The sequence below is a fragment of the Silene latifolia genome, chromosome Y (assembly GCF_048544455.1).
Source record: "Silene latifolia isolate original U9 population chromosome Y, ASM4854445v1, whole genome shotgun sequence".
Taxonomy (NCBI): domain Eukaryota; kingdom Viridiplantae; phylum Streptophyta; class Magnoliopsida; order Caryophyllales; family Caryophyllaceae; genus Silene; species Silene latifolia.
In genome coordinates, this window is record NC_133538.1 from 452,010,392 (window position 1) to 452,036,716 (window position 26,325).

Genomic DNA, 26,325 nt, shown 5'->3' on the forward strand with positions numbered 1-26,325 from the left:
TGCAATAATGAAGATGGTTTCGGGAATCTACTAGCAATTCTAATCTATTAGCAAAATAAATGAACTGAAAGTAAACAGGGAGAATACCGAATTGCAGAGGAAAGATTGATTAATAAGAACCGAAATTCCGATGCTCACAATAATCTCAAACCCTAACTATTCGATAAAGAACTTGAATGAAAACTTAATGCTAAAACTTGATGTAAAATTCTGAATAAAAGACTTGATAATAAACTGATGATCTAGGTTACGTTATATAGGAAATATACGTAACATCTTATTCCAAAACCTAAACACAATGGGCTTTGAGTTCCTTGATCTTTTAATTCTCGTCCAAACAGCTTATGTGGTCGATCGACTAAGCAGAAAGTCGATCGATCGATCTCTGCAATAGCTTCGATCCGATAGTTGGTCGATCGACCGATGAGTCTAGTCGATCGATCGCTTGAGCTGCTAGTTGATCGCTTTATTCTCGTGGATTCGTCTTTGGACCTTGGATCGCGCACCAAGCTCGTTCCTTAAGCAATTCCTTTACGTCATTTGCAATGCAGATTACTCGGGGACGGATTTGGCTCGATTTCCCGCTGAATTCTTCACATTTCTGCAATAACGTACAAAAACACGAAAGTAGAGGAACATAGAGAAATATTGGCATATATTGCACATTTGAGCTCTTGAAATGCGTGTAGAATAAAGTGTGAAACATCATATTTTAGACACGCATCAGGCGTCTTGTTATATAATCAGTTGGTTATAGTAATATTACATCTCAATTATTGTATTGTCTTAACTTAGTTGTTTCAATTCTGAGTTATTGTTGTGGTTTTATATAATTTGCTTATAGTTGCATAGTTATTTATATCTTACCCCCTTTTTGTTTTATTTCTTTCAGTGAGCTTTTGTTTTCTACTGGTGCAACCCTCTCCTTCACGGCAAAACATGTTTCTCGACGGGAAGAAATACTCGTGGAAGAAGGGTGAAAACAACGACAAACACAATTCTCGATGGAAAATTACTTTTAGACATAGTATTGGAGATAAATATATGAATTTAGATTGGTGGCAGACTAATGAGGTTGTTTAGAGTAACTTTTGTTGCTAACAATGGTGCGTCGATCTTAATGCAGTTGAGTTTTTTTGGTACATTATTATTTCTCTGAAATAATCAGTTATTGTATTATTTTGTTTCAGTTATTTCAATGCATTAGTGGGATTATTGTATTTCATTTTGCTTAGTTACTCCCTTTTGACAAAGTATGCTTTTATTTATCTAAACTAACAAGTTATTTTATAGTATTTTTATGGTTATTTCAATACTTATGGGTGGTTATTGTATTTCAGTTGCATAGTTATTTCAACTTACGCTCTTCGCTGTTTTTCTTTCTTTCACGGAGCTTTCGCTTTTTGCAGGTTTAACCCTCATCAATAGACTAGACATGGTTCTCATTGGGAAGAATGATGAAAACACCAGCAAGACAACTTCTTGTTAATGTTTAACTCCAAGGATAAAGTATGAGACAAAGTACACAACAGTTCAATCATGGTTATTGTAAAGTTCAATCACTGTTATTGTAATAATTATTGTAGTACACCATAGTTGACGCATGGTTATTGTAAAGTTTTATCAGGGTTATTGTAATAATTTAAGTCAATTATTATACAACTCTTATGTAATTACTCTATTTTTATGTTCTAAATAAGTGTTGCTTCTATCAAATTTAGATTCCAATTTATCTTCATCCTCTTTTTTATCATCCAGCTTCTTATTCATCTTCCTCGCATTCTTCTTCTAAAGCACGCTCAATAAATCGGGAAGGGGTTTATTAGCTTGGTTATTGCATCAACGAATCTCAATCATTTCATTGAAGAAAATCAATTATTCTATTGAAAATAATGGCAGTTCTTAAATTAAACAAGATGATAACAAACAAAAGATAGATTGTTGACTATATTTGAGTTTCTTCTCAATATAATAATACGTTTTATTCATTACAATAACTGAGTTTATACATTACAATAATTGAGTTTCTACATTACAATAACTGCAAATAGCAGAGTTTATACATTACAATAACTGAGTTTCTACATTACAATAACTGCAAATAGCCGAATTTTTCAATACGATAACTGAGTTTGTGCATTCAACTAGACATTTAACATACATTTGGTGTGCTAATCTAGACTACCAACAACTGAAAACATCTTGCATAAGAAACAACTGCAAACAGTTGGTGTGCTATTACAGGGATTTTGTTTGCACTTATTACATAGCCTCTTCGGTTTGCTCGCCTTTTCAATTGCCTTATTCTTTTTGGATATCAGTCACTTCATACTGCCTTTGTTGTTCAAAATCTTTGGTGGAAGAAAAATAACGTTTGATGATGCCGAACAACCTAACTACATTTCCACTTCTTGTTCCTTCGACAAATTTCCTTCGGTTGGACTTATTATCTTTTCTCGGAATTGTGCCAGCATCACACTTAGTTCCCTTCAAATGATTTTCACGCATCGAGTTAAGTACACTTATTGTTGCATAAAATTCAGACCATACTGTTGACATTTCCATCTTTCTTAAATCAGAAGGATCATAGTCTTGCAATAGCTTTCCATCCAAACTATACAAGGGCTTTTTGTAAGATCTCTTTTGTCCATCTACTTAGGATGTACAGCACTGAGATGCTATGTAACCCCATTCTTAACATAATCCATATAGTTTGTTTACAAAGGATTCCTTTCCTCTCAAACATCTTGCATGCACATGTTGTTTCTTTTGTTTCAACATTTTGAACAACCTGTATTACAACAACAGTTATTTCAATATGAAAACATAGTTATTATATAGTTCAAAATGAATTATTTCATTATGAAAACAAATGAACGACTAAGTAGTAGCTGATCAATCATTTTAGTGTAAAGACACAGTTATTATGAAGTTCAAATTGAGTTATTTCATTCCGAATACAATTGAATTTCAAAGTAGCAGCATTTAAATTGGGATTTGTTATTTCTATGAATACATGGTTATTGTATAGATTTAACCCAGCTATTTCAATGCATAAAAGCAGTTATTGTATATTGTTTTACTCAAAATGAATTTCAATTATATTCAAAACATGCAATAACCTGGAATATTCTCAACTGATTGAAAGCAACTGAAACATCTATTATGTGAGTGATCCGTTTTCTGCAAATCCTCCAACACCACAAGAACAAGCAGCCGCTTGCACCACACGAATTCATCATTCTCTTGAATCACAGAAATCGGATTAGAATTGTTATTTTGATTTCAATAGCTATGAAAATCACTGAAGTAATTCGATTATTAGCTAAGAAATCGTAAATAATATACATACCTTTGTTTTGATTTGATGTGTTAGGGTTTTCCGAAATTTGATTATTAATTGAAGAAAAAACTGATCGTTTCAATTGAAATAATCGAAATTGTGAATGAATTTGCAGTAATCGTATGGAATTGCAAAAAAAACCTGGGAAGAATTTGATGAAATCGTCGATGAATTTGGATATTTTGATTGATTTTCCACATTTTTTGTTTGATGCGAAAAGAGAAAATAGGTTTAGAGAGATGAAGTAGTTAGATTTAGAGGGAGAAGCAGTTCTTTGTGTTTGTGACGTTGAATTGTGAGGAAATTGATTTTGTTAGATCAATTGTATATATATGCGGGGGTAACTCACGAAAAGTGGCAAACTCACCGGATCCTGGCTATATATATACTCCCTCCAATTCGCCATTTCTTCCCTATTTCCTAAAACGGTTATTCAGGTTTTCTTCCCCTTTCTATTTTTGGTAACTTTTTACTCTTATTTTATTCATACCTCTCTCCTATTACCCCACCCACCCAACTCTTTTAATCCTATTTTATTCCTTACTTTAATATTGGTGACCCACAATTCATTATTTAACTCTTAATTATTCATTCTTCTCTCCTATTATCAAACCCCACCCAACTTTTTATCAATATAATACACCATTTCTTAATCCTTGTGCCCAAACTAAAGAGGAAAAAAATAGAGGATTGGAGGGAGTATATAGTTCGGATCTTGTATGTTTGGTTTCTTATGGTGAGTTTGTGCTCACACTATTATTTCAGTGTTATTTTTATATTCTCATGTTTCTCTAATATTCTCATTATGTTACCTTTTATTTTATTTTTATTTTTTTTCTTACCACCTGTTATTCCATTTTTTTTACCTGTTATTACAGTGTTACTCTTATACTTTTTGGTTGTGATGCCACATGTTTTTCTAGTGTTATTCTGGTGTTATTGTATTGTTATTCTGGTGTTATTCTGGTATTATTGTGTGTTACTCCGGTGGTATTCTGGTGTTATTGTGTTACTATTCCGATGTTATTCTGGTATTATTGTGTTGTTACGCCGGTGTTATTCTGGTATTATTGTATTGTTATTCCGATGTTATTCTAGTGTTATTGTGTTGTTATTCCAATATTATTCCGTGTTAATTCCATCCATATTACTCTATGAGTTTGTGAAATCGTGACCTTGTATAAGAATTTCATATTCTTTATGTAATGACCACGGACGGAAGTTAACCCATTTTGAATGTTGGCATAAAAGAAACAAATTCCAGGGATTCAAAAGCAAGGCGTGGGCTCGAATTTAGAAAGTACTAGTGTAACACCCGTGAAAAATCACGGGGTTGTGTACGTTTTTTTTTCTAAAGATGATTATAAATTTTAGTTATTATATAACCAATTCTATTTATTGAACATTTGTACTTTTTAAAAATAAAAAAGAAAAAATATAATATCCTTATAAATATTAAAATATAAAAATGGAAATTATAACATTCAAAATTCAAAACTTTAAGATATGTAAATTAATTAATACGATAACATACGATAATGTTAATAAGAGTAACCAATAATTCGCTTTCAAATTGATCGAAATTGAGCCTAATAATAATCGGGTTATAAATTTAATCGAGTCCATAATTTCACGGGTTGGGGATCGGTTTCGAGTTTGATATAATTAAAGAGACAATTAATTTAATCTTAAAAAAAAAAAAAGTAAAAAACAATATTATTCGAAGGCGAATTGAAAATAATTATATAACCAATTTTAATTACTGAACATGTGTACTATTTAATAATATATATATAGAAATTCTAACATTCAAATTTGAGAAATTTGAAATAAGTAAACTAATAAAATAACACATGATAATGTTAATGAGAGTAAAAATTGTAAGACGGGATTAAAATAAAACAATTAAGACATAGTTGAAAAAGGAAATTATAACTTAAAAATTTAAGTATTTTAAATAAAAAATCTTTTCATAATGAATTTTTATTTGAAAGAACAAAAAAAAAATAACAGTTTCTGTGTCGTGTTTAGAGGTCGGAACCGTATGCAACAATTTCATTTGAAACTGGGCCGTGGTTAGAGCCCAATTTAAAGAAGCCAAACAAATACAACACTTGATCCATTTCGTCCAACCTTCTGGATATTTCATTTACGCCATTCATTTACGCCATTCATTCCTTTCAATCATCATCAAAATCAAGAGATCCATCATTCAAACTTTGCGATTGAAGATTATTCAAGATTCTTCTATCCTTCGTTCTCAAAAATGGTGAAAATCGTTGATTATTTATTGAAGATCAAGGTTTGTTTATTCTGATTTACATACTTGTCTAATTTTTTTCTTTTTTAATTCCGGTATAGTACTAATTGTTTTTTATTTTATAATATAATCGTTTTTTTATTATTGCATGTTGTTGGATGTTGTTGCAAAGGAATACCAGATCTACTAAAATGGAGGATCTGTTGATATTATTGTAGATCAAGGTTCGTTTTTTATGATCTACAATTTTTGTCTTAATTATTTTTTTTTTTAAATTTGCCGTAAAGTAGTACTGGAAGTTTTTAAATTTGTACTGTAATTGCTTTTTTTTTTTTATTGCATGTTGTTGGAAGTTGTTGAAAAGGAACTACACAACTTCTAAAATGATGGATCTGTTGATATTAAGGTTATTATTGTAGATCAAGGTTAATTTTCCCTGATTAACATTTTTGCCTTTATTTTTTTTTTAATTTCGGTAAATCAGTACTGCTTTTGAAAGACACATGATATGTTATGTGCTATGTTAAGGCAAAATGACTGTGTTTGTTATTGTAAAATTGACTTACATAGGAATAATTGTGTTTGTTATGTTTTGGTTTGATTAGAGAAAGGAGTTAATTTTGAGTGAATTGTTATTTAGTGAAATGATTCCGTCTCACATTGTGATACCGTCTGTCGCAAAAAATTAGCGGATTGATTTTGGTTAAAAGTTTGCTTCTTACTTGTGAACTCTCTTTGATTGGAAGTGTTCATCTTCTTTGTAGGATGAATACGAAGATCAATGGTGAGAGATGTTCATGTTTTGGAAGCGAAGATTTTTATTATAGTCAGTGTTTTGACAGCGGAGATGCATTTTTCTTGCATCTTAGCTCGCGAATGCTGGTAAATTTCTTGAATATTTTTCTTCGGTTATTGTGCTCTCGAATTTCTTGATCAAGGTGATTCAACATGAAAATTAGGAGTCAGTTTGATTTATAAAATTAGTCCTACATAACAGACCTTCAATCAGTAACAATCTATCTAATTTTCATGTTAAGATATATTTTTACTGATTGAAAGTCGGTTATTAAAGACTAATTTTATAAATCGAACCGTCTTATATTGAAATATATGAAGTTTAATTCCGTATTCTGATACTTGACATGAGTGCGTAATGGAGAATCGGACTGTTGCCAATGACTGAATGGATGATGTAATTTGATCGACAAAGCTTGATTAATCTTTACTGGTTGTGCCAACACTAAATTGACATGCTTCTAAAAACAGTAGGTCTAAAATGCTAGTGATGCAGGACTTGTAGTTTTGGTAAAGTCTGTTTGAGACTTTTGCAAAAGGAAAATGAGTTGACGACACCGAGTGACCCTGAAAATATACTGTCTTTATTGTTAGAAAGTGTATCCATTTTTGGAAATTGGCTAGTAATGAATTGAGGCCTAATCCGTTGTTGTGTTCTTTGTGGTAGTTTGATTAATTGTGGTTGATCATTACTGAACCGGTTTGTGTGATGGGTGTTATTTGGATTTTTATTGGTGGAATTTGTTGCTGTGGGGAATGAGGGTGCTAGAAATCTAGCATGGTAGTTGGCTTTGTGAATGAAAAAATTGAAAACTTTAGTTGAAATTTTCGATTTTGTCAAGCTTAATCGGTTGGTTATTAGTTCACTCCTAATATCTCCGATCTTTGTTATCGGCCAGAAATTTCAATTCCGTCACTGTTTGTTTGGTTCCTTGTTAGATAATAAGAGTTGCTACTGTAGTATCATATGTTAGCTGGTGTGCAATTGAAAAAAAATGTTGATGCCGTTCCTTTCTTTATCTTAAATAGTTGAATTCTTTATTTTTTATCTTCTGATAATTAAGAAAAGTTTTCTATGTTCTTATATTAATAAGTGTAGATTTTTATGTTGCAGGTTATTCTTCTTACATAATGCCAGCGGCTGCGATTGGAGCGATGAGATATTGCTATATGTGGTGGAAGGTGTGCTTTTCATTTTCAAATCAAGTTTGAGCATTAATATGCCATATGCAGTGTAGATAATAGAGTTACAAAATTAGAGTAACGCATAATAGTAAATTGCCGGGTTTAGGCATTTTGGGGGTACTTGAGGAAAGAGAAATTATGGTTGTTTTTGCTATTTTTGTGCAGCGCTAGGAATTTACGGTCTTTTATAGGACAGCTATTTGCCTTTTCTTTCGACTTAATGGATGTGCATTACTCACGTTTTTTTATTTAATTACTTATATTTATCTCTATCATTATCTGGATATCTAATCAGATAATAGAGTTACAAAATTTTAACTAAAGTATTTTTAGAATAAACTGATGTAAAATTTGCCGCACTGGAATAATCACATCTACTAATTCTTCCTTCAAAAAAGAATAAAAACTACTTACTTTCAAAAGTTGTACCAAATGTATACGTTAGGAATATCGATCGAAGTTGACATCAACTAACTATTAAAAAATATGGGGACATCCTGGACAATGTAAATGGGATGTTAGCTGGTGTGCAATTGAAAAAAAATATTGATGCCGTTCCTTTCTTTATCTTAAATAGTTGAATTCTTATTTTTTATCTTCTAATAATTAAGAAAAGTTTTCTATGTTCTTATATTAATAAGTGTAGATGTTTCATGTTGCAGGTTAATAAGCAGTAAAGACCCAATTTAGAGCTTCCATTCCAAAATGGGAGATACAGGTATTGCCTTCTTAATATTTCTGAGTAACATAGTATGTTCCATGAAAAAAAGAAAATATTGAACCATGCGATAATTCTTTGCGTATTTCATTTATGAGGTGAATTATGTATGCTCTTGACAATCTAGAAGTGAAAAAGTAAGAGTAATAACTTTCTACATCTTTTACTCTATCATAGGGGTGGTCATACATTCGGGTTAAGGATAGGCTAGGTGAAAAATGAGCCGGGTAAGTAGGGTGACACTGAAGAATCATACTAATATACTATCTGACTGTTTGTCTATTCAGGCTAATGTTATATATAAATCAACACAAATTTTTGAAAAACACAAAATCTCGTTATAGACGGCACATATCCGTCTATAACTAATGACGGGCCAAATACAATACCACATTCCTAATAGGACAAGGAACAAGTGGGTGGTGGGGGCAAAAAAGGTTACCATTTTCAAGCTATTTGACCCGTCTTTAGCTATAGACGGATACATCCGTCTATAGGAAGACTAGCTGTTTGAAAAATGCTTCTCAAGTGATGCAAATTTATATGTTGATTTATATATAACATTAAAGAACATAGGAAGGAAACATAAGATATGAATGAATGCACTTATGAAAAATGAAGTACCAAAATTCGAACTTTTTAAGGTATAAGATCTATATTGTTGGGAAATTTGGTTATATATATATAAACCTCTATATTTTGAAAAGAAAAAAGACATACCTGTGAATCAACCATTCATCTGAGTAAGTCTAACTCCATACTTGAGTTGACTAATAGTAAGAACATTTGTCATGGCCATTTGAGAAATTGAGAAGAATAATTTGAGAATAATTTTACTGTTTCTTTTTTTTTACAGGTGAAAGATGGAGAAAGATGTGGAACGTATGAAGAGGAAGTGAATGGGAATTAAAGAGGTTTGTGGAGAATATAAAGAATTATGGAGGGTTTTTTAATAGGGTATATTAAGGGTTTATTTAATAGGCTAGATTAAGGGTTTTATGTGTAATTTATGTAGTTTGTTGTTTTAAATGTAATTTATATGGCCTTTTTTTCGGTTTTTTAATAGAGTAGATTAAAGGTTTTTTGTGTAATTTATGTAGTTTGTTGTTTTAAGGGGGTGTTTGGTTCACCCAATATAGGTATGAGGTATGGGTTTGGAATGAACCAAACCCATACCATGTGTTTGGTTGACAAAATTGAAGGTTTGATACCCATACCTCAAACCCATGAGGTATGGGTTTCTCATACCCAGGGAGGGGGGTGGGCATGAGATTGATACCCATGGTATCTGAATACAAATATTAAAAGGTGATAAAAACAATTGTAAAGAAATCATTTTATATATTTATTTGATTAAATTTTCTCTACATGATTTAATAGTATAAAAATTATTATTAAAAATATTGTATTTTGAAGAGTTTTTAGCTTTGATTAATTTATAACCCCATACCCCCAAAATTGAACCAAACACAAGGTATGAGGTATCAAGTTCCAACCCGATACCACCCAGGTATGATTCCCGATTCCAAACCCATACCCACGCGTGAACCAAACACCCCCTAAATGTAATTTATATGGCCTTTTTTTTTGTAGGTTTTTTTTTTAATTGGGTCTGCAATTGCTATGTTGATGATTGGGTTGGTTATGGAAAATTGGGCTGAAGCAGGAAAATAGAATTACTGGTTGGCTTTTTTATGGAAAATTGTGTTGAAAATGCAATAATTACACAGGTTAATATGCTGCTTGAATGGGACGTTTTTTATGGAAAATTGGGGCAATAAATAACACGGTTTTCATGTGTAAATTAGGCCAATAAATAACACGGTTTTTAAGTGTAAATTGAAATTTGATTGCTGCGTTTTTTATGGAAAATTGGGGCAATAAATAACACGGTTTTTATGGTTGAATGGGACGCTTTTTTAGGGAAAATTGGCAATAAATAACACTGGTTTTATGCTTGAATGGGACGTTTTTTTAGGGAAAATTGACTGCTGATTTTAAATGGTTGACATGGCAGATGACATGTCAATATGGTTACTTTTGATTGGCTGTGAAAAACTCAGATTCTGAGAGTGAAGGAGAGGGCTTCATTGCCTTAATTCTGATTTCTGGTTGCGCCACCTCAGATTTTTATCAAGAGACACTAACTACTAGACCTGGCAAAATGGGTCAGACCCGAATGACCCGACCCGAAAAGGCTGACCCGAGACCCGAAAATGACCCGAACTTGCTTGACCCGAATATAACCCTAAACCCGAATTGACCCGACCCGACCCAGACCCGACCCGAACATTGTCTGACCCAATGTTGACCCGACCCGAGGCGACCCAATCCGAAAAAACCCGACTCATAACTGACCTGATTCCAAATGATTTGAAGTGGCCCGAAATGACCCGAAACGACTAGTACTAACTCATATTAATACTATATATATCAAAATAAAGTTTCATTGGTTACAATAATCCCTAATAAATAGTTAAATTTGCAAAATAGTATTTCTTAATCAAAATAATATTAACTTAAGTGCTTAGTCATTAACTCAAAAGCAACCTGACCCAAAATGACCTATACCCGAAAATGACCCGACCCGAAATGACCCGACAACAGGTCACCCGAAATTGACCCGAAACCCGAAGTGACCCGGCCCGACCCAACCCGACCCGAAATATGTGACAAACCCGAAATGACCCGACCCAAACTGACCCGACCCGTACCCGACCCGAGTGACCCGTTTTGCCAGGTCTACTAACTACCACCTTTTACAACCTTAATAACCATCATAAATTCATCATCTATTTAGCTTTAAACATTACCAAAGCATCATATATCAGCTATGTACAAAATACAGGAAAACAATAGACGTGGTAGAAAATCAACTGAAATCGGCCGTTCAAACGCTTAAACATTACCAAGCTAACATCCATGACATAAACCGCCCTATTTCTCGCATCTCCGATAGTGATACAAACCAAGGCAAAGTCATATATACAGTCACGAGGTACAAACTACCGCTATTGATGACAAATGAATTTAATTACCGCAACTCCGTGGCACTGGTCACGAAAAAAGGGATTTAATCATCAAATTTACATCATAAGAAGAGCAATTAAAAGCCATTGTTCCTCTCCCTATCAAAGGTCTAACTAATGACTGGAGATGATCGATAACTCAGCAAGCAACAGTTCATAAATTGACGGCACCGTAATCCAAGCTGGCTCACACAAGACCACCGCGTGAGCAACTGAGCTACTCACCATCCATCATTAGCCATCTACATGTACCCTAATCAGAGCCAAATTAACAAGACTCGGCTGCTGAGACAAAGTCGACCCAAATACTATATTTCAATAATAGGTGAATCCGATACCGGCTGTAAATAATTCACACCCTTCTTTTTCTTCCCAAATTAACAAACTTAACCTCATGATCTAGCCAAAGTAAATTACTAACCGAACTAGGTTCCAAAAACATCGTTATAACTTACCGATAGAAGTCAGTGCGTTAAGAAACCAATCCTCAGCCGAACAATCGTCCTCGTCCTTGTCCTCGAGAGAAGAACTAAAATTCCACCAATCAATACTATGAGTCACAGACAAATAACCGTCCTTCTACGGAATCTTGGTAGAAGCCTCAAGTACATAGCATCTTCAATGTTGATAGGCATATGAGTCGCAACATAAAAGGCACCACAAAAATCCGAGACAATAGAATTAAAATTCATATACTATTTGATTAAAAATACTCGAGAATTAAAAAAATTCCATAATCAATTAGCAGAATTCCAGAATCTATTAGTGTGATTATGATAATATTTGTAATTAGGGTTGAGGATGATGATGATGATGATGATGATGATGTAGGTATCGCAGGTCTAAAGTAAAAAAAAAAACGAATTTTAATTTCAGAATTTGAGAAGAGGAATATGGATGAAAGGAGAGGGAAGAAAAAAAATAAAAATAAAACCGAAAGACCATTTAGCATATATGAAGGTTGGAGGACGCGTGTTATTTTATTATTATTATTATTATTATTATTCTCACTTGTACCCCTTAGGTATAGACTAATCCCACTTATACCCTTACTTTTCCGCAAAACCCACTTGTACCCCTCAACTATCTAATTATACATAATCCATGACCATTACCTTACACCGTCAATTTTGACGTTAAGTCACACTGTTAGCTGACATATTTGTTTTCATCCCCTCCCACAAACATCATTTATTCCCTGCAAATTCCTTCATTTTTAACCATGACCATTACCTTACACCGTCAATTTCTTCCTTTCTTCCCTATACTTCCATCTTTATAACATTCATTTTTAACCCTTCACCCCATTTCATTTATTAGCTATCTTTATTTACCTATGTTTTCTTCATCCTATTTTCACTTCTTATAGTGCTTCTAGTGAATAACTATAAGCACCAAAATTATACGATGTAATAGTAAAATAGTCAACGTTAATGAGAAAACGGAAATTTTTTCAAACAAAATGCTTCACCATTTCCAGCCCAAAAATAAGGAGCAGTAACAATATTTGACACATTACAATGTTCTCAAGATCTATGCTAATAATGCAAGCTAGTAGATAAAAACTTAAGCAAAAAAAAGGAATTGTGCATTACGCAAAATAAAATCTATTGAATTAGGCAAGAACGATCCATGTTCCTTTCAAGCCGTTGTCTTCCTTTTTGTCCCTTTGCTTGAAGTAGAAGCTTGAGTGCATATTTCCATACATGTAGAAGCTGATTTGGTAATCTTACATAGCATCTGCCTTTTCTCTTTTGCGGTGTACCCTCCTTTACACGTCCTTGTGTTGTGTCCAAAACAATTACATTTCTTACACTTGACTGTAGTAGACCTCTTCCCCTTTCTTTGTTCCCCTGGTTCCCTTCTACGGTTTCTCGAGGGTCTCCCAATTGACCTTTTTAACGTAGGTGGTTCCAAGGTAGGAATATCATCAAAGGAAGGCCATTGTTCAGAATCGGGAATAGGATTAATGCATAAGCTATACGCTTCCTTGTATTTCCTAACAGAATACCATTCAGAGACATACTTATTCGGATCCCTATTAGCCACCAATATAGCTCTAACGGCATGTTTGCAAGGTATGCCACTAATTTGCCATAAACCACAAGCGCAAGTTTTGTTAGACAAAGACACTGAAAATTGAGTCCTACCATCAAGTACCTCATACTTGCCAGGGCCAGAATAATATGTTTGACATGATCTTGAATTTTTTCTCACCACTTTCAACCACTTCTTTACATTTGGACATATTCCATCATCAGGCCAAGTTTCAGCAACTTGTTGTCGAGTGGCATGCCTCACCATAGCTATTCTTCTTACACCTACATGTATGAAATTTTGTTAGTCAACTAAAAGACGTTAACCGAGTCAATTAAAAGACCTACATGTATGAAATTTTGTTAGTCAACTAAAAGACGTTAACCGAGTCAATTAAAAGACCTACATGACTAGTAATTTGTGAGCAAAAAAAAAACACATATTATGAACTAAACTGAGATATAATTGAGTAATTACCCACCTTCAAGTAGGGCTAGTACTGGTAAGCTTCTATGCACTCCTAATGTGCTATTGAAACTTTCCACAAAGTTTGAAGTGTTCTCGTCAGTTGCTAAGTCCGGATCAAAGCAGTGTTTGGTCCAAGTCTCTTTATCTCCTATGTCAAGTAACCACCTAGCACATCCCGCACCTCCCGCTTTAGCCACTTTTTTTCAAGAGCTTTCTTGAATGTGGACTCGACGTAGAGTTAACCACTCTCCAAAACAAAATTTGTGCATCAGGGACACCGGATATTCCTTCTTGAATTCTTTGCACAAATGTCGAGCACAATACCTCCTACGTGCTTCTGGCCACACAACTTCTAGAGCTGGCTCCACGCCCTATAAGTAACATGAAATAAGAAATGATTGAGTAGTATGTATATTTGAGTAATTACTATGGTAGTATATAAGTAAGTTTGCAAGTAAGTAAAAGTGCTTACTTTCTGTCTGTCTGATATGATAGTCCAGTTAGACCTTTCACTATTTTTTAGAAGTTGTTTCAATTGCCAAAAGAAGTTCATCCAAGTATTTTTGTTCTCGCACTCAACCACTCCTACTGCAATTGGGAATAATTCATTATTGGCATCAAGTGCCACAGCTGCTAACAGAACACCACCATAATGTCCTTTTAAGTGAGTACCATCAACCCCAATAAGACCTCTACATCCAGCAATGAAGCCCTTAACTTGAGCATCAAATGCCACAAACAAGCTTTTGAACTGAAGAGGTCTTTCTGGAGTGTCCATGTAAGCCCATGTGCATTGAGCAACACTCCCAGGATTTGTTAGCTTAATCATCTCACAATACTTACCCATTATCTTATAAGATTCATCATGTCCACCATTTATCACTTTCAAAGCTGTGTCCTTCATTCTGTACAATGTAGATGACTTCATTTCCAGCCCATATCTGGTTCTTAGTAGATCTTGAAGTGAAGTGGCAGGAATATCTGGGTTTGCTCGTATATCGTCCATTAGTTTAGATGCAACCCAGGGAGCATTGGCCATAGGATTATGATTTTTCACCCCTTTACACCCATGATCAGGATTATTTATCGACTTTATGGCCCAAGTTATGTTATCTGGTAGAATACTTGCATGAATTCTCCAATCACAATCAAGGGTGGCACATTCCGCCGTGTACCTCTTTGAGTCTGCCTTAAGAACGACGACAAAGAATCCTTCTTGAATGCAAAAATCTCTTAAGACACCTTTGAAATGCTCCTTATCCATGAAAAGCATCCATGGCCTTAGTTTAATTGACCCAAACTCTGTATCCTCGAACATCTCACCATTTGCATAAACTCGAGAACACTCACCTTCATCCTCAATTATCCACTCATTCTGTTGAAAAGGAACATAGCCGTCATCTATATAATTCAAAGAAGACAAAATACACCCATCTTCCTCCTCTAAATCATTCATGTTGTCCTCCTCTTCTACATCATCACTATCTGACGGCTCATAATGTCGATCTGTTTCATCAGAATCACTATCCTCTTCATGTTGATAAGATACTCTTACGCTCCTTGCTACCCTTGTATCACTCCCTTCTCTGTTTTCTGGCAATTTGGTCTTAGGAACATAAATCCCCTTCAATTTCGCTGTAGCCTTGGGCAATTTATACCTCTCATGATTGACAATTGATTGAGTCACACTAACATCACCACTACCAGCACCTTTAACACTAACTTGATTCCTCCTAACTTGTAACTTTTGCCTACCGATAACTCCATTAAATTTCAGAGAGCCCAACATAACTTGTGAAGAAATGGTATTGTGGATATTTGTTTCAGCCATGCTTTTGTCATTGTTCATACTATTATCTCTAAGTTGTCTAGCCATTGTAAGAACATGGGACGGGGTTGGGGTTTCACCTATCCAAATATCAATTTCATTCTTGCCCTCATCCTCAAACCTTCTAAACATCTCCATTAAACCCCTATCATCCAACAAAATTACAGAATTATTTTTGTAATCATACCATAGAGATGGATGTTTTGGCAGACGCATATCCGCTTTCTCCGCCTCATCATACAAGTCATTTATCACATCCATTAGAAGACTCTTATCAGTGTCCTCTACCCTAATTACAACACTTTTACCAGCAAAATGCATATTGATATGAATTGATTCCATTCTGCAAAAAAACAGGCAATACACACAATTTAAAGTATAAATCATCAATAAAAAGTGACAAAAAGTTCACCCAAAAATGTGAGAAAATGAACAGCCAAACATTGATCATACAAACTTGGGATTCACTATAAGATATTCATTACAAATATGAAAAAGATTCAAACTTTACGACTACACAACAATATATAAACAAAAAATACACTGATTTAATTGATTTTTAATCGAATAAATTCATAATATCTTGCAGTCATGAACGATATATCATATGAAATTGGGGAAAAAACGTAGAAGAAGAGATTACTTACATAATATAGCAAAAGAGGAACAATAAGAGCAACTTGACTACTAATTTGGCAGATTGTTAGACGATAGGATGATTATAAGTGAGAAGGAGGAATAAGGAAGCTGAAGGGTTTTCGAAATTCTGAAGCAGAGTATGGTTGAGCAAGGGTTTGGACTTTGGAGTGTAAAATAGAGAATGCTCTTTTAATTAGCTAAGTGTGACTTAACGTCAGTATTAACGGTGTAAGGTAATGGTCACGGAGTATGTATAATTAGATAGTTGAGGGGTACAAGTGGGTTTTGCGGAAAAGTAGGGGTATAAGTGGGATTAGTTTATACCTAAGGGGTACAAGTGAGAATATCCCTTATTATTATTATTATTATTATATTCAGCCTCAAAACTCACCATAAGAATCAAACTCACGAGATCCCGCATATATATATATATATAGAGAGAGAGGTGAGATCCGGTGAGAACGACCATTCAGTGAGAACGGTGAGAACGCACTAGACACATTAGAATATATATAAAAGGTGCACTTTTTTTTAGGTACACTTTTTACCCAAATTCTATATACGCATTTTAAGAATGTAGATACACCTTTTTTTTTTTTACCAAATCTCATATACACTTTTAACTAAAGTAGGTACACTTTTTACCAAAATTCTATATACGTATTTTAAGAATGTAGATACACTTTTTTTTTTTGTTCCAAATCTTATATACACTTTTAACTAAAGTAGGTACACTTTTTTACCAAAATTCTATATACACATTTTAAGAATGTAGATACACTTTTTTTTTTTTTTTACCAAATCGTAGATACACTTTAGACACTCCTAGGTACGCATTTTTCAAGAATTCTAGATACACTTTATAACAATACAAATACATTTTTTTTCTGTTTTTTTACAACTACTAGATACATTAAAATACATGTCAGATACGTTAAACTTTAGACACTCCTAGGTACGCTTGTTTCAAGAATTCTAGATACACTTTATAACAATAAAAATACATTTTTTTTCTTTTTTTTTTACAACTACTAGATACATTAAAATACATATCAGATACGCCTTCTTTTTGGGTAAATCCAGATACACTTTACAATATTATACATTTATACGTACATTATTTACATAAATTCTATACACACTTTATGACGATGCAGATACCATTTTTTTCCATAGTAGGTAAACTTTTTTCAAGAATTCTAGATACACTTTATAACAATACAAATACATTTTTTTCTAATTTTTTTTTACAGCTACTTACATGCCAAATACAATAGCAGAGACACCGGTCTCAATTTAATATCAACGAGTTTCAACCCAAGTCATTAGTCTTACCATTACTCTTACTAAAGTTCAATAATTAGTGAAATTGGCCATTTTCATGTCCTTAAAGATTCAACCTGAGTCATTAGTCTTACTAAAGTTCAATAATTTCATGCTCTCATTAAAGATTCACTCACTTCAGCATATACACAAAAATACATGTTAGATACGTTTTTTTTTTTTTTAATTCTCAGTAACACCTAACACTACACTATTCTAGATACGTTTTTTCATAAATTCTAGATGTATTTTATGACGATATAGATACATTTCTTTTCATACTAGGTACACTTTTAACATAAATTCTAAATACGTTTTATAGCGACGTACACACATTTTTTCCCATCCTAGGTATACCTTTTTATCACATATTAATTGTCTAATTAATACCCAAAATTTATCACCACCTCATTAACAGTACACCTACGACCACCAGAGCTAAATAACATGTATATTATACACTGCCACCATTGATGCTGGCTGCAAACACCACTACTACAAAAAAAAACGTCTTGGTAGGCACCGGACTTTTTCCTCCGTTGGAGTACCATCGCCACTCCATTTCCGTTCCCTGCCCCGCACTTGTTCATTTCCCTTGAAAGCCGTCTTCGAAACACGACCAACACAGCCACAATACTCATCAAGCAACCACCATTATTAACAACTCCCAACACCATAAACCACCACTAACCGCTGCCACCAGGAACCGAACAGACTCGACAACCACTTATGCCAGACGTCGGCAGAGCATAACCGTCGACCAGACCAGATGACGGCGCAACTCCGACAAGAAAACCTTCCTAATTGAACCAACCCCACAAATCAATCTAGCAATTGAATCAAGACAACAATGGCTTGTCGCCACTACACCAAATTAGAATAAAAACTAACAAATAAACGCAAATGAGTCCAGGTAAATTCAATATACACTTTTTATGTAACACAAACGCTACTATCGAGTGCTAAACAACCTTAAACGATTCATCCTTCCATCATTATTTATCATTATTCTTACCTGGTCTTCAAAGTCTTCGTACGCCATTTGCCCATAACAATGATTCCTCCAACCCTCAATTTAATTAATTACTTACCTAAACTAATTAAAAAAATGCAAATGATGGAGATCAAATTTAGTATATTCTCGCTTTTCTGATTTTAAAAACGTTGGGCCCTACCTTTCAGTTTTTCCGCCAAATCAACCTGATTCGTTATCGTCGTTTAGATACGTTATTGCCATTATTACGACGCCGTTAATCGTACTTCGCTTTCTTTTGATCGCCTATGCTCTATTTTCTGCAAAATCTAACCCGAACATCCAGTTTTTTCAATTTGTGTGATTTTGATTGATTTTGTTGAATCTTGTGATTTCAGCAGATTCTCCTTTCCTCAAACTTTAAATTCCTTCGCCATCATCACAACCACCGCATAAACAACGTGATCTCGAAAGATGATCGGATTCATGCCGTCTGTGCCACCGTGATTTCGAGTGAAAACGGACAGTTAGGGACTTGTGCCGCTGTTGGTGGTGCCGACGTGGTGTTGAACTCCGGATAGGGACAGTGGTGGCCCGAGTGGCGGAGGGTGGAGCAGCGAGTGATGAGTGGTGTGGGTCGAATGAATTATGTGATGTTGTTGAGTGAGTTTATAGAATTGATAACCTTTGATTTATTTTAATCGAATGGTTATACTATATGGTTAGTACGTTCTCACCGTTCTCACCGAGTGATCGTTCTCACCGGATCCTAAATATATATATATATACATATACATATATATATACATATATATATATATATATATATATATATATATATAGAGAGAGAGAGAGAGAGAGAGAGAGAGAATCACAGGATCACCCATGCTTTTTTTTGAGTCAGTGACGATATAATATCACACGTTATATTAAATAATATCACAGCTTACAGTATCAAACGTTATACTAAAGAGTATCACAGCTGGAAAAAAAAAATTTCAAAAAAAAATTTTCAAAAAAAAATCGTGATATTGTTTTGTAATACAATATCACACGTTATGCTAAACAATATCACACGTTATACTAAAGAATATCACAGGTTTCACGAAAAAAAATCAGTTAAAAAAATTTTTCGAAAAAAAAAATTTGATTTTTTTTTTTGTGATATTGTTTTGTAATACAATATCACAAGTTATACTAAACAATATCACACGTTATACTAAACAATATCACAGCTTACACGGAAAAAAAATTGTTAAAAAAATTTTTGAAAAAAAAAATTGAAAAAAAAAAAAAAAATTGAAAAAAAAAATTTCGAAAAAAAAAATTATTTCAAAAAAAAAATCGTGATATTGTTTTGTATAGTGCGTGATATTGTTTTATGGACTCATGGATTCAAATATTTAGGTGGACTCACCGGATCCCACCTATATATATGGGAACTGTATTACGGTGTGAACTGTGCGAACTACTTAAATACACTTCGTATTACTACCGGATACATTTGGTATTACTACTGGATACATGTGTATCAATTAATAATACCAAATGTATCCAATAGTAATACCAAGTGTATCTAGGGTGGTATTTTGTGTATCCACAACCACGACCATCACCATCGTCGCCACTACCATCACTTTCGCCGCCACCATTACTAAGATGATCCCATCTAACACCACGCCACTACCACCACCATCCCACAAAAAACATCTGCGCTATCACCAACCACCACACACAGCGCCGACGATTTCACTGGCCACCTCAGAAAATGCCGACGATGCTTCGGACCACCTACCGCAGTCACCATCGACTACTACACTCAAACCCTACACCAGAATTAGTCACGATTCAGTTTTCTTAACTCGATTTAATAGTTAGATTTCTAAAAAAAGTAATGTTTAGATAATGTAATTGTTCTAGCTACAAAATCGGCAAATTCATAGCCGGAAAATGGTCTTAGTTGATGTTATTATCACTGACGTTTGTGAGTGAAGGGCAGCGTCGTGGAGGAACTGATAGCGAGGTGTTGCTTTCATAGTTGCCGGAGATAAGACGGAAAAAAAGAGGAGAATGAGGAATGTAGACATTGGCGGCTGAGTTGCCAGAGTATTCAGACAAGGACTGAAAGTTCGGCGCCGCTGATCGGGGATTGTCGGTAGTGGGCACTAGGTAGGGATGAGAGAGAGAGAGAGAGAGGATGTGGACCACATTGAGTTTCATAGTAATAAATGATAAAATGGGGGTGTGTGTGAGTGATTACATGTTAGACTTTAGGCCGTGTGTTTCTTATTTAGAGTGTTTTAAGTCAGTTCGTATTGAAAGTTTGGATATATATATATATATATATATGTATATATATATATATAAGGGCGACATAGTCATTTTGTCTGATCATATAATCACTGATACAGACTTCGTCTTTTATTGTTTCATTATTAATTTTCTCTCTCTAACTCCTCTCATTCGAAAAACTCTCTGATATTCCCTCAATCACTAGTGTTGTACACGATCAAAATTCGGTTCATTGTTGTTTTCGTCATTTCATTCCATTTTCCATCAATAATCTGGCTTCTTTGTTTACAAGTACAATGTCAGGTTTTTTTTAATTAACTTCCGCTTTCAATTTATTGTTTAATTCTTTTTTCATAACTATTCTTAATGCATTCTGAATTTGTTGCTATTCATCCTGAATTCCATGCTTTATTTATCATTCTCCGTAAGTTAGGTTTAACTTGGATCTCATATGATTTATTTGTCTTCTTTCTTATGCATCTAGGTTTTATTTGAATCTACTGCAAATTTGTTATATATTTAGTAATTTTTCCCGATCTATGTTCAGTTCACCCACCTGGTGTAATACTACGGATTTTATAAGCTAAGTACTCGACCGAGTAGAGCCTACTCGGCCGAGTAGTGCCAAGAGTGTAGTTTGTTTGGGTTCTGCCGAGGAATACTCGGCCGGGTATGGTGAATACTCGACCGAGTAAAGGATACTCGGCCGAGTATACATTTTACTCGACCGAGTATCCGGTCTGACGGGTTATATTTTTTCCGCGATTGATTTAGAAAGGATTAGAGTTATTTATAAACGCAAAACAGTTTCCTATTACATTTCATAAAACCTAATCACTCAAACGACGCTCTAATCCTCTCTAAATCTCCCTTTGTGTGTGTGTGTGTGATCATAGCAAGTGCATTCATCCTTTGTTTCTTTCGCCGGTAAGTCTTTATCCCTATGTTGTTGATGATTAATTATAGGGTTTGTCTTTATTCATGAATTGGGGGAAATGGGGTTTTGCAGTTAGTGATTGGAACTATATAATTGTTGTTGTAGGTGACGATGTGGTAATTGTTATGCATTTGTATGGTTGATTGCAGCGTAAGCGGATTGCGAAAAGGTAGGGTTTCCCTACTCAGTTCTTGTGTAATTGAATTGAGATATTTGTTGTATTGTGTATGATTGTTGTCTGCTGCTCATCGGAGTGTTGGTGTTGTGGTGACGGTGGTGATGTGGTTGTGTTGTGACGGAAGTGGTGTTGTGACAATTTTGTGATGTCTTTGTGGTATGTGTGATTGTGGTGGAGTCACTTGCGGGAGTGGCTTTGCACCCTAGTTCGCCCTCCGTGGAACCCGTCACGGGAGGGGATGTGCACATTAAGGGACATGGATTATTAGTCGCTCGTTGATGAGCTGGACTAGGTGGGGATAGGCTGTGGTCACCCACTGGCGGCGAGGATTTCCTGTTGCGATGGGTAATCTAGCAGGGCTACACACTTCGCTGTGTAGTCGGTTAATGTGTGAAATTGGGAGACCGGGGATGGAGGATGATCAGCCGGTTACATTATTTGTTTGTCTTATTTGAATTACGCGGTAACTCACCCCGTGTTGTTGTTTTGTAAAACCTGCGGTGATCCATTCGGGGATGGTGAGCAGATATGACAGGTAATGCAGATGTTTAGTTATGGGACAGACATAGGGAGACATCACTTCGAGTCTAGTTTCTGCCGTTACGAGTTTATCCGTCAATGATTTCAGTTGTATTGAAGTTCTTACACTTTTAGTTTGAGTTGATTTGAGATAATGTATTCGCTAACTCTTTATACTTTAATAAATGTTGTTTGGAAATTGTAACTTTGATATACTAACCTCGGGAAACCGAGATGGTAACAGCCTTTCATGTTAGAATAGTCCTTGGTAAGGTACTTTGGTATGAGGGGGTGTTACAAAGTGGTATTAGAGCCGACGATTCCGGCACCTAAAACAAATGAACCCAATGAACTTAGGGAGTCTAAATAAAATGAACCCGGGGAGAGTTGTTTGGAGCTACCGCAAGGACTTGGGAGACGTCCCGAAGTCGCATTAAGGCCCTTACGATCTCAAGCCGGTCACATGGGGGGGGGGACTGTTGTATGCTTGAGTTCTGTGAGTGTGATATCTATAGTTTGAACCTTGTGCATGGTTGGATGAAATGATGAAAGAAGTGGAATGTGATAGTTGTTGAAAGATGCATCGAGGATTTTTCATGTTAAACTTTGAGAAGGAATATGTTGGCATGTTAAGTGTTGGAACATGGTAAAATATGAAAGGTGAATTTGTATCTGATTGATATTGATTATGAAGAATGTGATCATGTTATCTGTTTAATACAATGTTGAGCATGAAGTATGGTAGTGGTACATGTGCATATGAACATGATGATTTTAATGCTTGATTGTTGGTAGAAGCATGTCATTAAGGTCATACGTCTACATATGTAAATGTCGTGTTTAATTTTAATCTGAGTATGATAAATGTTCAACTATGTACTGGTTTTTAGAAGTATTGAATTATTATTGTTGCCTTATGTATGTTCAAGTTGTTTTGGCTTAAGAAACTTGATTTGTATAAAGAATGATTAGGGAAGGGTTGCCTTAAAACTGTCATAAGTCGAGTTCTGGAAATGATATTGCTGTGATTCCAAGTTGAGGTGATAACTTGTCCTCTTACGATTCTAACGATAGATCACACGCCCAAAATGACCAAGTAACGAGTGAGATATGACTGTTTTACGAAAACTGGTCGGTCTTGAGAATCGCTGTGATACTCGACCGAGTAGTCCCTACTCGGCCGAGTATCTTTTATACTCGACCGAGTATTCCATATTCGGCCGAGTAATCTCTCTGTGATAATACTGTTTAGCGTCTGGAGTCGTGAACTCGGCCGAGTAGTCTCATACTCGACCGAGTAAGGTCTACTCGGCCGAGTATTCCCAATACTCGACCGAGTAATCCTTATGCGACAATTCGCTTTGCTTCGAGGAGTCGAAAACTCGACCGAGTAATATAGTTACTCGACCGAGTACCTTGTACTCGACCTAGTATGTTATGTACTCGACCGAGTACCTCATTGGGCGGCCACTTTGAGTCGGTGGCTATGTTCTTACTTTTGTTTTGAGTCGGTGGCTATGTTCTTACTTTTGTTTTGAGCCGGTGGCTATGTTTTTACATTGTTTTGAGTCGTAGGGTATATACACATGTATGTTTTGAGTCTTAACGCATTCTTTTATATGTGAGACGGTCTTGATACGTAAGTTACCGGAAGTTATGACATGGAGAATGACGGCTTATGAGGGACATGTGTTGGGTAAGGAAGACATGTGTTAATGTGGTTGTGAAGGATAGTGGAAAAAGAAAAGGGAAGAATGATGAGCTAATCGAGGTAAAGAGCATGTTTTGTGAGATATGATGAGTGATATAGTCATGTGTTGAGTAGTATAAAAGTAAGTGTATATGGGCAAGGGTGATGTAAGTGTAAAGAAGCATGAGAATGAAAGACTGAGATAAGGGATACAAATAGTGGCATATTTGGATGTGATTATAGGTCTAAGAAATATATAAATGTTTGTGTGAGGTTGTGACCTCACGAGAAGCGGTATGGTGTGATAGTTATAATGTTGTTATCTGAATGTTCTGTAAGATATGTTGGATACGGTAACTTAATGGAATGATGATCAAAAGTCATAGTTTGGGTGGTCTGACAAGACTGGTTATACTTGCATGTGTATTCATGATATATGTTTATTCCATGAAAAAGTATGGATGGTATGCATGAGATTCTTGTCTATTTATTCCGTATGATATATAGTGTTTTGATCTGGTAAAGCAGTCTTGAGTAAGTTTTTCTTGTCTGAGATGTGATATTGAGTCAGTGTTTATGGGATTGTGTATGTTGTGATGTCTATCGGTGTGGTTGTGGTGCCTCGGGTGGTGATCCGGGCACGGTACTTAGTATTGTGATGCGGGTATTTTCGCACTGCGGTGCGGCTGTTGGTGGCGGTGTTGCGATGCCGTCAACGGTTGTGGTGGAGTAGGTGAGGTGATTATGATACGAGTTTCGAAAGTGCATACCAGTTAAACATATATTGTTGTTTTATTTGCTGCTGTTCCTTGTGAGTTTTGGTTGAACATGTAGACTGTTGTTTTGTTTGTTGATGTTTCTTACCAGTTTCAGTTTGGGAATGAGAGTAGAGTAGGATATGAAAGAGAGTTGTATATGTTTTCGTTGTTGTCATGGTATAGTGATATTCTGTTGATGGGACACAGTTGTGAGAAGTTGTTACAGTAATTTTGATCTTATTTTAAGATGAGGCATCGGTAGTCATAGTCATGGCAAGTGATTCGTGGAATATGTGTTGTAATGATCTGAAAGCGGCAGGTGGTTCATAATCTTTTGTTGAGATAGTAAGTGCAGGATATTGGGAATTGGTGTCATGTTAAGTTATGTATGAGTTTTGCGGTAATGAAAGAAAAGAACTTGAGGATCTAGTGTGAGTGTACGTAACAAGTGTGGAGTGTGAGTTATGCTTTTGGTGATATGAGTTTTATATAGTTTATATAGAGAGGTGTGTCATGTTGCGGTAATGTGGAAGAGTTGAAGTTTAGGGTTAAGTTAAAGATTTTGAGGTATAGGTTAGGGGGTGTGACGAGTGAATTGAAGGATGGGAGTTGTTTAAGTAAGTGAGCCTAAGATATATGCATGGCGACTGTTCGGATTATAAGTGGTTATCTTTGACATGCGGTGGTGATGGGGATAATGAGAAGATATAGCTAGGATTTAGTATTAGTGAGTTACGAGGACATAACATTTATCTTAAGAGGAGTAGGATGCGATAAAAGAGATTTTGATGGTTGTGCATATGGTACTATAATTGGAAGTAGAGTGTTGGTGTAGCATAAAGGACGGATATTTGTTTTGATTTTTATTAAAGGTCATGACCGTGCTTGTAGTAGTTCGATGTTTAGGAATGAGAGAATATTTCAATAGTGTTGACAGTTGAATGATGATGATTATGAGTCCGATAGTTTTGACAGTTGGAAGATGATATTTATGTGTTTGAGTAAACTTCGAGGACGAAGTTTGTTTTAAGGATGGTAGAATGTAACATTCCGTTTTGATGGTTGATCTTCTTTTGTGGATTGAGTACTATTGAGTGTTATGGAAGTGAGACAAGGTTGGCAACATTATATTGTGGTTATTTGTTAATGTTATGGAGTTGGTATTGGGAGCCTATGCTATAGTTGAGACGATATCATGAGCCATGTTGTGGAAGGAAGAGTGGTTTGTGGAGTTAGTGTTAAGTGTCCATGTTTTATAGGTTGGGTTGGAACTTCGGGGACGAAGTTCTTTTTAAGGGGGGAAGACTGTAATACTACGGATTTTATAAGCTAAGTACTCGACCGAGTAGAGCC

The 26,325-nt window shown here is 35.1% G+C and overlaps 1 long non-coding RNA gene and 1 other non-coding gene across 2 annotated transcripts; both read left to right on the forward strand.

Moving 5' to 3' along the window:
- Positions 1-5,528: 5,528 nt before the first annotated feature.
- On the forward strand, positions 5,529-8,303 carry LOC141627019 (uncharacterized). Its single transcript, XR_012536582.1, has 5 exons — positions 5,529-5,645; positions 5,785-6,028; positions 6,368-6,485; positions 7,513-7,580; positions 8,246-8,303. It is a non-coding gene; the product is annotated as an uncharacterized LOC141627019 (long non-coding RNA).
- LOC141636862 (small nucleolar RNA snoR137) lies at positions 6,314-6,493 on the forward strand. Its single transcript, XR_012541441.1, has one exon. It is a non-coding gene; the product is annotated as a small nucleolar RNA snoR137 (small nucleolar RNA).
- Positions 8,304-26,325: the final 18,022 nt, after the last annotated feature.